General features: G+C 32.6%; 1 long non-coding RNA gene and 1 pseudogene across 1 annotated transcript; one reads left to right on the plus strand and one right to left on the minus strand.

Annotated features, from left to right (window-relative positions):
- The first annotated feature begins 7,401 nt into the window (after window positions 1–7,401).
- Window positions 7,402–8,732, plus strand: LOC140013242 (uncharacterized). Its single transcript, XR_011820314.1, has 2 exons — window positions 7,402–7,595; window positions 8,164–8,732. It is a non-coding gene; the product is annotated as an uncharacterized lncRNA (long non-coding RNA).
- A 9,310-nt stretch (window positions 8,733–18,042) lies between these two features.
- On the minus strand, window positions 18,043–18,152 carry LOC113707545 (U6 spliceosomal RNA; annotated as a pseudogene).
- Window positions 18,153–19,191: the final 1,039 nt, after the last annotated feature.

Here is a 19,191-nt window from a genome sequence, read left to right on the forward strand (position 1 = left end):
CTCATCCAACCAAAATATGCTCCATTTTGGCCAATCCCAGTGCATCCCATGTTGTATTGATATTAAAATTAATCAGGCAATCAATATGTAAAAACTGTACTCTATTAAACACGAAAGAAGGTAACATTAATTTCTTGCTTGCATGCTTTGACAGATTTAAATTATTCTTTCGTACTGTTGATTTACCTCATAGTGTCCATGAGACTGCCTCCTGAGAGGACCACATTAAAAGAACCTTTTTCTTTGATAAATCTTTCGGAGAGATCGGCAATGTATCTGGCCAGGGCCACTGCGACACCATCCTCGGTGTCGAATTTTAGGACGGTCCTGTTTCCGATTTCACAAGCCATCTCTGCTGCCCTTGATCCGAGACTTTTAGTTGTTTTAGCTTTGTTGAAAAGTGGATTAGGCTTGCAACTTGCTGCTTATTGTAGAGATTTGAGCGGGATGGGACGTACTTATAACAGCAAAATTTTCGGATCACCAGCCTAAATTTTTCCACATGGGAAATGAAGGAAAGAAAGCTCTGCAAGAAAAGAGTTATCAGTAGCAGCCATTATTTGACTTAAATTTTTCTACATGGAAAAGTGAAGGAGAGAAATCTTTGCACTTATATAGTTATCAGTAGCCGCCACATGTGATTTGTTCTAATACGATTATATACCGTTACGCTGCCACACACCAGTGAGCATTATTTTTGTTGTTTCGTTGTCATATACGCTACCGTCTCTGTTACGCCATAGTCCAGATGTGCCAGTCACGCAACATTTGCCGTATACTCAACTTTCGCTCAAGAATACAAGGCAATATTAAATTAGACTAAAACTTAGAAAGTATTAAATAGCATAACTAAATATAGTACGGTACAAATCTTAAATGGAAAGTATATTACAAGTGTCCAATAAGTTCATGCATTAATTTTTTAGATGAGACAACGGGAAAAAAATTAAATAAAACTAACAGCCAAAAGCAGTTAGACTACTAATTTCTATCCATTTAGACCTAATAAAAATCATTGTCAGGTCTTTAATGTAAACCAATTCATACTCTTCAGAATCTGTAAAAGTAATAAAAATTGGGATGACCGATAAGTCGTTAATAGGTAGTGCCTACCCCTCTGTTGGACCATGCAATCATACCTTTACATTTAAATACATACATACACATATATACATATATATATATGTCAAATTATTTGCACACCATTCACATGTATAATTATTAAAAATAACGTTCTTCGTAAAACAGTCAGTAATAATGAGTGACACAATAATTTGTAAACATCTTATTCATAACCATACATGAAAACCATAGAGTCATAAATCATTTCATATCAACTCATAACAAGTACATGCAATGACCGCCTTCTGGGTACTCAATTTAGATATTAAACTCTTCTAAGTGAGCGACCAATAGATTTCATGACTACCGATTGGTCTCATTATATATAGGTCAATCAGCCGAGTTCTATACCGAACTATCATGACCTTATCAATCGGCCAAACTCTATGCCAGGCTACTATGACCATTACATAGGATTATAACCCCTACCGTCTATTCCATGACTGTTTTGAACTTTACTTAATATAAATTCATTTCACACGTCACATACATAGTTCTTTAATTTTACAAAAGATACCACTCATTTTGTATATAATAACATATCAAAATACTTCAAATAATTCACATGATCCATCTTTATATAGCAAAAATAGAACTTGCACAAATACTCAAGTAAATCATTTAATCAAGTAAATTTCAAATTGACACATCAAAATAAGATAAGTAATAAAAATTTCGCTTTGATTTTTTGAAATCCCAAAAGAGTAAGTACCATCTACTTTTGTCTGGCTATTCGAGTGGGACTACTTTAAATTTTTTAAACTTGTGTTGTACCTATCAAATGCATAGGTATTCTAATTAGTAAATATTTCTTATAGATATATAAATATACAAAACTCTAAGCAACTATAAGATTCATGTCTAGATCATTATCTGAAGCCTAGAAGAGTTTCCTAAATTGGAAAGTTTCTATTTTTGGAAAGTTTCCTAAATTGAAAAGTTTCTATTTTTGGAAAGTTCCTTTTTTCCTTATGTAAAGTTTCCTAACTCATAAATAATTGTTTATAATCATATTTATTATCTTGGCTATTATTTTTTATATATTTTATTATTTTATTTGTTAGTATTGTTATTGTCTTTATCAACACTATTTTATTTTATTTTCATTCATACATATATATATATATATATATATATATATATATATATATATATATATATTGGTTAATTAGTTATTATTATCTTTTGCTCTATTTCGATTTTCGCACCTGTATGTGTATTATTATTATTATTCATGTATATACAAATGTGTATTTATTTACCATTACAATTATTATCTTAGCCTATTCCACTTGTATTTATATTTTTATTTTCATTTATATCCTTAATTTATTTCATCCATATTTGTATCATCATCATCATCATCATTTTAAGCATTTGTTTAAAAATCTAAAACTTATCTTACGTTGTATAAATTAATCTAATAATGTTAGATTAAAATGTCTTAGATTTCTACTTAAACATCTTAAACTTAATTAATTAAGCATAAGCTTGAATAACTAAATCTTTAAAGCCCAAAATTATTTTAGATTAGTTTTTGAAGTTTAATACCCATGATAATCCATTAAAGATGGGTTGGTTATATCTAAAATTTATCTATTGAACATTCACTAAAACCATGCTATATTTTTGGTCCAAGTATAGTTGCCATCTTTCTTTCGAATTTGAATAATAACAGCCCAAGTTCCATATGCCAAGCATTTCCTTATTTCTCCTAGTCCTAGCCCGATTCCCCTTCACACTTGGCCCAGCATCCAACTCAACTAGCCCACACATACCCAACTACATCTTGACCCAAACCATTTCCTTCCAGATCCGACCCATAAGACCGACCCGATTCATTAACCCATCAATTAGCGGGTCATCTTCTTCCCCATTTTTTTCCTTAACAGAATTTTTCCCCCCTTTGGCCGGCCTTCATGCCTGACTTGGTATAAGAGGAGGGTCTTGCTCTCTTTTTTTTCCTTCTTCTTGCATTGCTGAAGAAGCTTCAGCAACGATGCAACTCTTCTTTTTTTTTTTTTTAAACTTTCCATAGAAATGGGTTTAGACTCTATTTCATCTCATAGTATAAAATTTAACACACTATTCCTACTAATCCTAACAAGAATCTTCCTAAATTTCTCATACAGGCATATACATATCATAATAAATACATATACATAAAATCTTTAAAATAATTCATGAAATTAATAAGACTTATAAGAAAAAGTTTTAACATGCGTTTAAAAGTTACAAGTCTAGATGCTTAGTTCCCTACTTATTCAACGGCAACGTCTTCTTCTTCTTCTCTATTCTCAGATGGTTCTTGTTCTAAGAGAAGACAGATAATGAGAATTAGGAACGATGTTATTTCTTTTAATTGTTTTGATAAGTGTTTTAAATTCCTAATAACCATCCACTACATGGTAGTTACGTGGGTTAAGGATTTTAGTTTATCCTATTTTATCTCCTCCTTAACCCCCAATTACCTTTTAACATTCTCTACCAATTTTTTTTACTTTTTACCCATAGAAAATTACCACTTAATTAATGAGCAAAAATAAAAATTGAATATAACAATAAAAAAATGTGGGTGTTACAGTCTCCCATAGTGAAAGAACCTTTCTCCTTATTGAGAGAGATCACCAATATTTGCAATATACTTGTTTTAAAACAAAACTTTCCTAAAGTGTATATACTTGTGTTTTTTTTTTTCATTTAATCAACAACATCTATACACTACTCTCACTCTAATATTCAAACAGAGGTCTAGCTAGGTCACGAAGTGTTGGAAGGAAAAAAAACCCATCTCTGGACGAAAAGGATGCATTATTGTACACCTTTTGATCAATTTAATTACAGGTGCAAAGATTTGAACTCTTGACATGCAAGTAGAACTACATTATATGCTTTTTATTACAATAGAGCTCAAAACAGGAGAGGCATATGAAATTCAAAACCTAAGGGGCTGCAAGTGAATTATCAATAACCACAGGGGAGATAACCAAAATTATCCCTCTTTTAAGTAAGTTGTTTTTATTTTATTTTTATTTTCTCCTCTTTCTCTTTTCTGATGAAACCATACAAAATTTTACATCCACAAAGTCAAATTTTCAGTCAATTTTTGGATATTATCATAAAGAAATAGTAAAAATTGAATAGTTTCTTGGACAGGCTTTTAGGACTTAAAATTGGTGATAAATACAATAATAACATGATCTGTCGTTTAAAAATTTTCAATCCATCACAAACCTAACTAAGGGTTCACAGACAGGTATCGTGATTAGTACCACTTCTTCCTTATTCAGTACGTATATGTTCTATTGGAGATAGGGGTTACTTGTAGTTGATGTAACCCATCTACTTATTAAATGTCATGCTAGCTCATTGCTTTGTCATCAAGTTTTTTTTTACATTTTTTAATTTTTTTTCCTCAAATTATGATGGTAAGATTCATTAGGTTATAAATAAGGTTTACTCTTAAATATCTCTAATTAAAGTAATAACAAAAAAGGGCATTGTTAATAGAGTTAGACTAACATATACTATGCTGCTTCTATATGAGAAGTAGTAGATCTCATCTATTGTGATATGTGAAACATCTAAACTAGTATATGTGTGCTTGATAGGATGATTAAGTTCACTAAATTGATCCGCATATAGACATCCTTTTAAGTGCAAAAAAAATTAATCTCTAAGTGACATTTGTGTAAGTGATTTTTAGAATTACAGTTATCATAATGTCTTGAGTACGGACAGTTATACTTTATTTGTTATATGATTGCTCCTGTAACAGGTAATGCTCACAACATTAGCAAATTGATATATACATAAAGTATGGAAAGATGGTGAATAACCTATAAGGATTTAACAACTCTTATGGAATAGGAGTTATCTCATGTCTAGTTACTTGTAGAAGTAAATGGAAGAGTTTTAGAAAGTGTTTATAAATATTTCTTCATTGGAGTTATATTTTATACAAGAAATGAACATTAATCACATATTGGAATAGGCACAACTTATTCCAAGATTAATGTGAGATAAGTGCGATAAAAGGATATTAATTACACGATAAATATTCACTAAAAGTCGAAATCATCCACTTCACTTTTTTCATTATTTGGATGGTCATGCTACATTGTTAGATGGCAATGTTGATCTAAAAAAAATTGAAGCTAACATCACCGTACCCACACGTATGTGACTATTCTTACCATGTGTCGTAGAATTTTGGGACCAATCCATCCTAAATATTGTATTTCCAAGGAATTCTGGGACCAGTCTATCCTAATTAAATTATTGTGCTTCCTGGTCCATCTAAATTATTGCGCCTCAACCGAAATTTTGGACCAGTCCTTCGTGAATTTTTGGAAGCCAGTCCCTCTTGTATTCAGACATTCGATATAGTGAAAACTTGTATCTAGTATTGAAAATTGCACAAGGTCTAGATTAGAATTGAAAGAGTAAATTTTATTAAAAAATATAATGTTAATATTTTAATGTTCAATAGGAGATTATTTGAAATATTATTTAGAATACTTATTATAGTACTTTTTGTGATATGTATGATAAAAATATGTATGGGAGATAAAAAAATTATTAAAAAGATAAAAATATATTTTGAAAAATGTATTTATGATACAAGCGAACACTTTTTTTTTACCAAATAATGTCTATCCAAACACACCCACATTGTTTTTTTCTTTTTCTTTTCTTTATTATAATTATTGTTCTTATTTTTTATAAGCAAGTTGTTTTTCTTTTTTTTTTTTCCCCTTCCTCTCTTTTTGGGAACAATGGACGTAAAGTTTTACACGCACAAGAGATCGATTTTCAATTGATTTTCAAAAGTTTATATAATGAGCTTGTGAACAAAAGAAGCTATTCCCAGTAGGACCTACAAATTTTTTTAAAAAAATTGTTGTTCGCTTTATATATTTCAACTTGAGGACTGGGGACGGAACCATCAAACGCATACAGAAGATCTCTAGCCAGCATTAAGGACCAAAGAAGCTGATAGGTTTTACTTGTGATTGCTTCTATCTAATCTCTCTCTCTCAAAACCATGCACACACAAATACATTAGGAGATGAACAAACAATAACACGAGACCCTAATCATTATTAAGTTTAATCTTATTTATTCTTCAATTGTTTTTTTATCTTAGATAAAGTTAATATATAGTGACAATGTATACACAAGTGAAGCGAGTTAAATGATAATTAATTACAATTTAAACTTCAACTATGTTTTACACTGATACATGCACGGTTGGTATAGTAGATACAAAATTTAAATTTCACGAGTCAGACTACACATTTGGGATCAAAATTTAAATTTCTGGCATGGCATCACATCACATCACATCATCATTTGCTATCCAATTGAATTCCTTGTGAGGACCGAGTTAGATATGTTTCCATATCAAAATTAATCAGGCAATTAATAAATAAAAATTAGAGATATAATCGAATCGAGTCAAGTACGAATCCCACTCTTCTCTTCTCATGCAAGGAGAAATAAAAATGAAATTATTGCTGTCTATCGAACCTTTCCCACAAAATGATAGATTTGCTTAAAATCACATTGCCACGTTATCATTATCAAGCGGGTTCCACCGCCACATCACATCAGATGTGAATGATATAAGGTGCTCTATCTTTCGCGTTAATCTTTCGCGCCAGAGGAGCTGCCCTCTCATCCAACGAAATTATACTCCATTTTGGCCAATGCAACTGTGTTGTCGGATAGGAGATTATTCAGAACAATTTTTTTTTTTATAAAATATTGTAGCAATTTTTAATGAAATTAAATATATTTCATTCTGGCCGATGCGATTGTGTGACGCTCTTTTGATATGATGCCTGTAAAGTAAAAATATGATTAAAAATATATCTATAATATAAATAAATAAATTTATGTAAATAATTTACTATCCAAACTAATTCGGTGTGAGAACCCGAGTTAGATACGTATCCATATCAACATCAGTGAAGCAATCAACACATAAAAAGCAAACTCATTGTTTTGTCATCATCAGTTTTTTTTTTTGTCATTATCAGTTATTAAGCAATCCTAGCATTTACACGGACTCTTGTTTATATTTTTGTGTGCATGGAAACCAAACCATTGGAACTACATTATTCCGATATATTTACCCACAGTAAAAAATTTTGAATCCATCACAAACCTGACTAGGATTGACACAGAGGTTTTCGTCATAATTAGTACCACTTGTTTCTTGTTCAGAATGGTTGATATATACTGCGAAGCATCAACTACGAATTTATAATTATTGAAAGTGCAGAAAGGAAGAGTACACACTTTTCTGCCCTATATATACCGCTCTGTGAACTGAGACTTGAACCATCAGACTTGCCTAGGAGATCTCTAGCCGCCAGTCATTTGTAGCTCTAAAATTCAGCATTGAGAAGAAATGGAGAAAGCATCAAAAAAGCTGATACTATTTGCTTTCTTTGTGATTGCTTCATGTAAGTCTTTCCCTCATGCATGCACACACAAATTAAAGAAAATGGCTTCCACATCCCATAAAAGTTAAGGTTCTTACATTTATATATCTTTGTAAAATGCAGAATTTGCCTCTCCTAAGAATTTAGAAATCATTTTATATTCCACTGAAATTCTAAAAGCTCTCAATTATATTCTATTATGTACGCAGATGCTAGACTTCCTCACCGAGCTTTTTGCATATCTCAACTTCTGGTTCACCCATAGCACACAGACACGCTAAACAAGCACAGACACGTTGACATGGGACTTCAGTAACTATTGAGGCCTAATGATCATTATTAAGTTTAATCTTGTTTAATCTTAAATTGCTAAATCTTATCAAAATTTGCCCGTATCAACTCCTTATTTGAAAATTTTAGCGTGAAGACATAGAAACTGCTCATGATCTACAGGGACATTAGGCATTCGAAATAACTTGAGATACAATGAAAAACGAACGACATATAAACTATTTGACGAGTTAACCAATATGATTGGTGTAGTTTAAACTATAAACTATTGAACTGAACTTGCAAAATTCATTTGCAGTGGTCATAGGGGGACCAATAGCAAAGGTGGAAGCCTCAGGAGTCCAACCAGCTGAGACTGAAGCTGAAGCTATAGGACGTTGCCCTTTCCCATGCGTTACTAATGTCCAGTGCCTCAAACTTTGTGGCAAGCCTAGATGTGTCTATATCATACCCACTCGCCGCAAACGCTGTGTCTAGTTTCTCCATAATTATGATCACTTGATTTCATCTCTTGTGGAACCAAGAGACTGAAGCTGAAGCTATAGGACGTTGCCCTTTCCCATGCGTTAATAGTGACCAGTGTCTCAATCGACTTTGTCGCAAGACTAGATGTGTCTATATCATGCCCACTCACCTCAAACACTGTGTCTAGTTTCTCCATAATTATCACTTGATTTCATCTCTTGTGGAACCAAGGGATCTGTAGGGCGCCTTCAATAATAAAGCATGTGCAGTAGTGTCATGTATTAAGCGCCGATATGTACTTTTCTTGATGTTGTTCACTTTACTCTTTTGCTTGTATTTGTCTTTCACAGTACAGTGTACGTTTGATTTGGGTCATCCTGAAATAAAGTTGATTGTTATCTATATTGGCATTTATTTGGTACACGGATGAGAGGCCTTGAATCTTTATTTTGATCATTTAATCTGGTCTTTAGAAGTTACTGTTAGATTAAACATTTTAAGTCTGTGCCCTACAAGTTATGCTATTGTTGTTAAACATAACGACTCAAATTGACTCAAGGGTTAGGATTATATGGTTTAATTAGTTGGAAGGATAACTTATCAATTAATACTTATAGGGTCAAAAGTTAAATTTCGTAACAGTTTAAGAGCCATTGAAATATTTTACCCGTCTTTGTATGTATAAGTGTGCATGGTAGTCAAACCGCTGGAACTAATTAAAGAAGAAAAAGGTTGTAATTCGAAAGCCTTGAACCATTTTTGTGGACCTAACTTGCCTTGTGATGGATAGGAAATCTTATACATATGACGAAAGCTTTTCGGTCAAATGGTACTTTCTATCATGTGCATAACCAATTGACAAACAAGTGATACAGTCAATTTGCAACCGGCGCCATAGTTGACTGATAACAATAAAAAGGAAAAAATAATCATTGTGATCGATCATTGATTAGAGAATATATTGCTTGGTCTTTTAATTGTCACTACTAGTTCTAGTTAGTAAAATTCAAAATCGAATATTTTTGGTGTCGCGTAGTGACAGGTGCCGAACCTGTGCAATAATAATTACTAAAAAGTCCTAATTACCACCACAAATAATTATAGAATAAATCCAAGTACTGGAGCAGGGACCCTAGATGTGCAATGGGTTACTTGATTCACCCTGTTCCCGAAAAGTTTGCTTGATCCGATATACCAGATTAGTCTATAAGAATATTACTTTTGTGTACAATGGCAAGTAGGGTCGATTCCACAGGGAGCGGGTAGGAAATTATTTCTTTCCAAATTAGTAGAATGGAATTGGGGAATTTTCAATAGGAGGCAAACAAATAAAATAAAAATAAGAATAAAAATAAAGCGAACTAAATTCAAAACCAATTCATAAAGCACAATTCACTAAAAATAGCAATTAATAAGATTCCACCCAAAGGATCAACTGCTCAGGCACAGTCCAATTAAATGATCATCGATGCAAAGATATTTCACCCATTCATCACTAGGTTGGTTATAGTTATCAATAAGCTCTGACAACCAATTCTTCCTTACCTTTTCGACAGTCAAGGTACGACCATTGACTGCTTCCCTAACCAGATAACAACCCTAGGTATGACCGTAGGAATTTAATTACCCAATTGCATTAAAGCTAGAAGAACCCAACCCTAACCAATAAACAGGCTAAGAGGGTTTATTTAAACTAGATCTTGCGCTTCCCCATCATAAAATCAATTATGGTGGTTGCCACGAGGTGTTAACTAAATGAACAATTACGGATTCTATTTAATTAACGTGGCAGCAGACTATTAAATTAAATCAAATACCCGGCCGTTGATATTCAATTAATAAAATATCCATGAATAATTAATTCAGGAAACGCACGAATAGCAATAAATTGGAAGAAATAATAAAGATTCGATTAGATCTCACAGATATTATGGACCGCGCCCTCGCGTCAAACTTTAGATAGAGGAGAAAATTAGCCGCTTCTCATCGTGTCAATCCCGCGTGATTTAATTGAAGTCATTCAATTATTCGCCGAAGAATTGAAAAATGGGAATTATTTGCAGTAATAACAGAGAAGGCCTTGCCTTCGTCTTTGTTCCGGAGCCGAAAGTGTACAAACAAAAGCTAACGTAAATTGTGCAGAGTCAAAACAAAAGCTAAGGAGTCAAGGTGTCACAACCGAAAAGTTACAAAAGCCTACAATTGCCTGACCCTCTCGAAAAGAAAAGCAAAGCTAATCTATATTCGTCTCTGTAATTCCTGCCGAAGAAGAAGACAAAAAGCTAAAAAGGGAAAAGAAAAGCGTCTGGCAAATAGGGCCAAAGAAAAACTAAAGCTAAGGTCTTCCTTTTTATTCTTTATATATATAGCCGCCGTCAGGAGCTTCTCAAACCTGACCCAATTGATTGAAAACAAAAGTAAAGCTAGCTTTTTTGGAGTTTTTATCCCATGCTTCTCGCGATTCACGTGAATCAGAGTCCGGCTTTCGGTAATGTCTACCTTTTAAGGCGTGGCCACGCCCTGAAACGAGAAGTCTTCTGAAAATTCACCTGAAGATATCATTTTTAATGCTAACCACCTACAATTCATACAAACATCAAATATGAGTGAAATTTCCTTTCTTAGCACCATGAATAGCCAAAATTAGAATAAGATGACAATGTAAAATGTGCCAAATAACTGCTCTATCACGTAGTTTTCCTTACTCTTAAAAAAAATAATTGTACTTATTGACTGAATATATAACGCACTTGTAACTTTTCATGATTAATACTTCTATTTTGTCAAAATTTAAAGTAAACACACCAGTCATTTGCAGCGCGCAAAAATCATTCTCGAGAATATATGGAGAAAGCGTCAAAGAGGCTCATAATTGTTGCTTTTACTGTGATTGCTTCATGTTGGTGTCTCTCTCATGCACACACTAACAAGTAAACAAACCAGATGTAGATAAGGTCAGAATTTTCATGCGGATATATAGTTATTGTTCTTACATAATTCAGTGTACTATTATATAATTTTGTTATATGCGTAAATTTTATTCATACGTATCAACTCAATAGGTAAATATAACTTGGGCCCTGTTTGGCACTTGAGTTTTTTGCCAAGTTTGTCTGTTATAAGTTTTTTAAAAACTTTAGCTACAGTAACCTCAAAAAACTTCTCAAAATTTTAAACTATACACTTCAAAATATTCAAAAATTTATATATTTCAAAAAAATTTTAAAAAACTTCTATAGTAAGCTACAGTAAAATTTTAGATAAACACTCAAAAATTTTACTTGCCAAATAGGGCCTTGGTCTGTAAGCACCTACACCATTTCTCAAATGAACAAACTACTAAGACCCTAGCACCATTGTGTTTACTATGAATTTATTCTCAATTTGCTAATTCTTAAACCTTTTTTTAAATTTACCAAGTCGTTGCTAGCTGTCGAAAAGCATAGCGTGATTGACATTAATATTCCTCATGTTTTTCAAGGACATCAATCTCTGAATGACAAATCTGGTTGAAGTACAACAATATTGCAGGTGGAATAAGAAGATGAACCATTAATGACGTTATTGGAGTCTCTTTTAGTTTTAGCTAATAATGTTGGAGAAAAAGTGCCCTTTACCATTGAATAACATTATAGATTAATTTGATCCATTGAATAACATTATAGATTAATTTGATCTTTAAAAGTCATAGTTAAATTAAAATTTTCAAGTTTAGTCCTTTAAAGTTGTGGATAAGTGAACAGCTTCATCTTGTTTTCTCCAAGTAAAAAAAATATTTCGTTGAATAATACACCTCGGTAAAAAAAACAAAATGGAGTGTTTTTATTCACACAGTTTGTTGATAACTTTGATAGACATGATCAGCGGGTATATATATATTTTTTAGTCAGGCAAAGTGGTGGTTTCTAAGGGCAATGTTGTTTAAAGTTACAATATTTATGAAATGTTTTCTAATTGCTAGTTAATTTGGTTCTTAATTAACTGGAGCTTAATAGAAAATTCTGTAGCACTAGTACGGCTTTGAATCTTCTGTCCCCAAATTAGTCTTTATCCCGTTTATCCCTTTTTTGTACAGCTGCCACGTGTCTCTAGCTTTTCGATAATTCAAAATCAAACAAACCGATAATAATTGATTGACAAGTTTACTCAAAACCAATTAAAACAGATAACTCAAATTAAAGTACTTGTTAGGGTTTAAGGAAAAAATGATTTGGGATAAAAAATAAAGAAGAGTTTTAGTTGATTTCTACGTTTATGACCAACAAGACTTTTTTTGTTAAAATAAAAATAAAAAATGTTTTGAATTATTTGTTTTAATTGGTTTGAATAAACTTGTCAATCAATTATTATCGATTTGTTTGAGTTTGAATTATCAAAAATTTAGAGATACGTGACAACTGTATAAAAAAGGAACATAGGGGATAGAGACTAATTTGGGGATAGAAGATTGGAAGCCCACTAGTGCATACCAGTTGTTGTATGCCCCCCGCACAAAGCGCACGGGCAATACTCTGAAAGTAGGTAGATTCAGGGCCATGTTTTTGGGCCTGGGAATGAAATTCTAATCATCAATTTCGCATCATGCAAATCTACAAAGTCAAAGAGCTCCCATAAGCCAGAACGGAAACGTACAGGGAGGGTAAGGCCCATTCCAAAATAAATGCAGAGATTGCTCAAATGGTGTTCTAATACTAGTTTTAGCCTGTTCCCAACAGCCAACACCCAATTTAGGTATTAAAGATAGGGATGGTAACGGGTCGAATGCCCACGGGAGAGTCATGGGGCTGGGGGTGGGGTCCGGTGGGTGTAAGAGTAGGGAGAATTTTTTCCGCCCATTTTAAACGGGGTAGGGGACGGAGGAGAATATCCCTGTCCCATCCCTCCATCTCTTGTACTAATATAAGGTTAAAAAAATAAATACTTATATATAGTTTTCTACATATACACATTATAACTACATATCAACAATGTATGCATACATCATAATTTGTATGATAAAATAATTATTTGATTATATTTTTAGTTTACTTGAATTTTTTACATATTGTAAGTTGTTTACCAAAAATAAAAATAAATAGGATAGTTGCGAGTTTAAATTTGATATACACATTATAGCTACATGTCAATAATATATGTATATCTATTATAATTTGAGAACTAAAAAAATCATAATTTTTTGATAAAATGGTGATTTAGTTATTTTTAGTTGACTTCAATTTTTTACATATTGTAAATTGTTTAAATAAATATGATGATTATAAGTTTAGATTTTCTATTAAAAATAGAGAAATGAATTAGAAAAGATGAAAATGAATTTTAACCTTGATTTCACATTGATTATTTAGCTAGGAATCTAAAAAAGTGATTTACATTGTTGTTATTGATGTTATATATACATTGTTAAAATAAAAAATAAAAAATATAATTAAACAACTGCATGGGCACCCACAGAAGTATGGAGTGGGGTAGGGGCGGAAGTAGAAAAATTGGGGATGGGGAGAGATTTTAGAGCACAGCAAGAGGATAAGGGAGGGATCCCCTGCCTTGTTGTCATACCTAGATAAAGCCATTGGACAGGTGATCATGAGATGTGAAGTACCTAATTCTAGGATGGCAGTAAGTAGGGTATCCTCTAAAATCCTTCTTACCAAACCCTTACCTGCTTAGATTAGTGTCTTATCAAACCCTATGGGGTAACACTATATGTTTGATTTCGATTACCATACCTGCTTGCTCACAAGTTCAGATTAACCATTGAATATCCTCTGCCCACTATTTAAACTTATCAACTCATTCATGAAACTACTATACAAGTATCTAAATTGTTTAAAAAACTCTAAAAATTAACTTTTGTTAAACTAAAATCTTAGTGCATCAAGATTAAAACATTCCGTTAAAACCATGGTTTAAGAATCCTATCACATACAGCTTAGAAAAGAACATCAGTTCAGAGATTGATAGATTGTGTCAAAATGGTCAAAATACAATAAGAACAAAATGATACAAGAATGTCATGGAAAATAAAGTTGTATATTATTTTTCTAACTCTCCATCATGAAATTTTATATATAAACTATATATATGTATACATAGATACACACACATATACATATACACATATATATAGATATTTTTATTTATATTTTTAGTAATATGTCAGGTATCAGATATTGGGGTTTTTTAGGATCTCTTACCAAACCCTATTGCACTACCTATTGATAACCTTTGCTCGATAGCAAAATCTTATGATAATCCATTGAATCAAATTAAGCATTGAGTCAGGTACAGGAGGGTATCCGTGTTACCTTATCTATTGTTATCCCTATGTGATTCGACTCTCAAGTCCTCTTTTTCTTTCTATATCAATCATCAAATCTTTTTTTTCAAAAAATGTATACTTTAAATACATGTGTTTAGTAATACCCTGAAAACATTCTAAAAGCACCCTAAAACACGAAAAAATATACCAAAAGCAACTTAAAACACATATACAACATTATGCTTCCTTTCTCTACCACCATTCCTCTTTCCCCACCAGCAGCTCCCTTTCTTGAATTCTGGCATCCCCTCCTCTTTCCCCACCACTACCCACTCCTCCTCCTTTCTCTCCTTCACCCAACCAACTTGCCACTTAACCAGTTCACCCATCACCCTTTTCTCCCTTACTATCACCACTCTACAACTCTCTTTTTCTCCCCTTCTTTCCTTCTTCCTACCATCAATCCATCACTCTCTTCTCCTCTTTACCACCATTCTGCAACCCCTCTCTCATCATTCTATCCTTCCCCACCAACTCGCCCACTCCTTCTTTCCTGCTCACTTGAAACCCCCTTAATGAGAAAAAGGGTCTCAATATAAGAAGCAGGAAGTTTGGTGGCAATGTTGTTAGATTCAGACCGGATTGGCCGGTCTAAACTATGAACCAGCATTCTTTCCAAGTTAGGTTTGTAATACAAAATCGTTTTAGTAAAAAATCAATCAAAATTGTCAAAATCGACTAAACAGTGACTTAATTTGACTGGTTGACTCGATTCTCAAACTTTTCTTTCTTGTTTTCCTCAAACATAATTTGAATCACTTAAATTGTAAAGCTTTCATTCATTAATAGGAATAAAAAAACTCCACCTACTTAGTGTAAACACCAAAATCACTTGCAATCCTAAATAATCTCTAAATCAAGAAGTTCTCATCCCTATCACCTTATCAATTTAGTATGAGTGATTCCAACTTGCATTAATTTGTTTTAATTTAGTTTTTAAAGTAGTTTTGGAGAATGGATATATTTTAACCATGAATTTACATTTTTATATATAATTTCTAGGTATATATTTGATTGCAAGTCTAATATTTTTAGAATATTTTTTATGGTTGGCCGATATAACCAAGAACTTAATTTTAATATTTCTAAAACTAATATATATATTAAAAAATTATGACATCACGCTAATGTCAGTGAATTTTTTAGAACGGTTCAACTGATCTGACTAGCTGACCTCTGACCCAGTAACTTAATCGAGTTGCTATCCAATCAGAATTTATCAAATTCGGTTGGTGGAAGCAAGGGAAAGAAGAAAAAGAGATTGAGGAGGCAAGGTTTTAGGGTTGGGGTAGGTTGGTCGAGGAAAGGGGCAAAAAGAGAAGAGAGGCAAAAGGGAATAGGATTATAGGTGGTGGTGGGAAAAAGAGAAAGATAGGTGTGACACAAAGAAAGAGGTGGTTTGCCACTCTCCGATAATTTTTTTAGGCAAATTGAAGATTGTTTTTAAATCACCTCAAAAAAACACATTCTAAAATATCACATCCAACAAGTTATAAGTGTTGTTCTATTCTATGCCATTAGGACACATGATAATAGGTAGGGTTAGGTGTTATAAAGAGGGTTCTTCTATTATGTACTCTTAGGGCACATGATAAGAGATGGATCCGGGTGTTGGTTGTTCGAAAAAGTTTTAAAGAGGTGTATTTGGGTGTTAGTTGTCCGGAAAAGTAGTACTCTTAGGGCACATGACAAGAGGTGGATCTGAGTGTTAATTGTCCAGAAAAGTTTAAAGTTTAAAATTTCTTCACTAAAGCTTCCTAAATTTAGGGAGAGATGATAATATTTAAATATTTAAAGTGGAGCCACTTCTTACACTTAGTGTGCTTATCCTGTGCTCTTAGAAAATTCATTTTTAGAACGGTTCAACTGATCTGACTAGCTGACCTCTGACCCAGTAACTTAATCGAGTTGCTATCCAATCAGAATTTAATAAATTCGGTTGGTGGAAGCAAGGAAAAGAAGAAAGAGAGATTGAGGAGGCAAGGTTTTAGGGTTGGGGTAGGTTGGTCGAGGAAAGGGGCAAAAAGAGTGGAGAGGCAAAAGGGAATAGGATTATAGGTGGTGGTGGGAAAAAAAGAAAGATAGGTGTGACACAAAGAAAGAGGTGGTTTGCCACTCTCCGATAATTTTTTTAGGCAAATTGAAGATTGTTTTTAAATCACCTCAAAAAAACACATTCTAAAATATCACATCCAACAAGTTATAAGTGTTGTTCTATTCTATGCCATTAGGACACATGATAATAGGTAGGGTTAGGTGTTATAAAGAGGGTTCTTCTATTATGTACTCTTAGGGCACATGATAAGAGATGGATCCGGGTGTTGGTTGTTCGAAAAAGTTTTAAAGAGGTGTAATCGGGTGTTAGTTGTCCGGAAAAGTAGTACTCTTAGGGCACATGACAAGAGGTGGATCTGAGTGTTAATTGTCCAGAAAAGTTTAAAGTTTAAAATTTCTTCACTAAAGCTTCCTAAATTTAGGGAGAGATGATAATATTTAAAATTTAAAGTGGATCCACTTCTTACACTTAGTGTGCTTATCCTGTGCTCTTAGAGCACAAGATAGGAAAAATCTTACAAAAATATGGCTACAGTAAAATTTTCTAAATACACCCTCAATATCACACGATTCATATGGACCAAATATTTTAGTCCTCAATGTTTGAGGTATGGAACAAATTAGTTCACGATATTTTTCTCGGAACAAATTTGCCAAAACAAAATCAATTTCGGTCAAATTGTCCCTAATGTTTCTGTTTAAACATGCAACTCATAAGTGTTCAAGTTTTGGGCGAATTATACGTAACATCAAATAAAAATTTAAGAAAACTTATAAAAAATATATAAAGTTGACTAAAAATCATAGAATGTATTAAAACTACAAAAAAAATACAAAAATTTTAAAAGTCGTAAAAATATAAAACAAGTGTAAGGCATTCTTTTTTTTCTTTTTTTTTTGCAAATGGAGACATCTAATATTTTTTTACAATCTCCCAACATAACAATTATGTGGTAAGTATATACACGTGTTACATTGATTCTATTTTTACCCTTTTGATTATAATTGTACAAGTATGGTTTTTCTTTTTTCTTTTTTTTAACTTTGTCTTCCAACAGCTAACGATATTCTTTTTTGATACTTCTTTTTCCAACGGTTAGTAACATCCCAATCTTGGAATAGACATTGGAAAAGTTCCAACACTGTTTGAACCTAAACGACAATATAATATATGTGCTTACAATCAATATCTTGTTCAATTAATACAGTTTGCGAGGTTTTCTTAGCAAGCAGGGAACGAATACAGAAACAAAAAAAACAGGTTCCAATTGCCACTACACCAGACAAGAGATTAGATAACTCAATTCCAGGACCTTCAGACTCAGATCTAGCAATGCAAAAAATTTTGACGATTTCTCCATTTGTGCGTGTCATCCTTGTGCCGGGGCCACGCTAAATGTTAATCTTCTTTGTATCGTTCCAATTTTATCGGATGTCCCCCAAAGGACGAATCTAGCACAGGGGCAGATTTAAGGTGGGGGCACTGGGGGTCCTTAAATTCCTATAACACTTATATAATTTTGACATAATTTTAAGTGTGCCCCCAAAATTTTTTTTAAAAAAATGTAAAAGAATGGATCACAAAATTTAGTTTAGTTACTTATATTGAGAAAAATATACTTCGTGAAGTTCAAAATGAGAAAATTATAAGCCATTATCAAAATATGAAAGCTCGTTGTGAGCAATTGTAAATAGTTTAGTTTGTTTTGGAAATAAAATTATTATTACATTAACAATTTTGAGTTTGTCTTTTATGTTTTTCATGGAATCTAAGTATCATTTGTACTTGTTGGTGAATTTATATATTTTTGTTGATTAAAAAACTAGAAAAAGAGTAGATAAAAAATTTTAGTGTTATTTTTGCCCCCACTAAGATTTTTTTCTGGCTCCGCCACTAATCTAGCAATGCAAATTACCGTAATTATCACCAATTTGATGAAATTCCAATAGCAACTAAAATGGCCAAGATAATGATTTTATTGAATTTACATCATGTATGTAATACACTACTGCTTGTGGCAGATCGAGTTAATTGTCAACCCTCAAAAAATTTCCAATTAACTGACGTTGGAAAGCACCTTCAACTCGAGCAAATACCAAGTGAGACATCACCATGTTGGCACTCATAGATACGAACCCCAGAATATTTTCCTTGTTAACGATATACACTGGCTCATCTGATTCAGCCAGGTGAGTGGTAATGACTTTGTATTTAGTCAAATATAATATAACACAAATAGCTAGAAGAAGTCGAGACATCCTACAAATATTCAAAAATTAGCTGTGACAAATTTTCAATTTTTTTTTTTAAAAATAACTCAGAATCTCTTCCCCTTAGACTAAAAATAATAATTTTAGCCCCATTATCTCATTTGCTAAGCCTAATAAGAATACCATAAGGCAGAAAATTAACAAAAATTCAGTAGAGGAGAAAATTAGGTAGGTTTAAGTCATTGTTATTGGTCTAAACAAGATTGAAATACTCGA

Source organism: Coffea arabica, chromosome 8c, assembly GCF_036785885.1.
Source record: "Coffea arabica cultivar ET-39 chromosome 8c, Coffea Arabica ET-39 HiFi, whole genome shotgun sequence".
Classification (NCBI taxonomy): domain Eukaryota; kingdom Viridiplantae; phylum Streptophyta; class Magnoliopsida; order Gentianales; family Rubiaceae; genus Coffea; species Coffea arabica.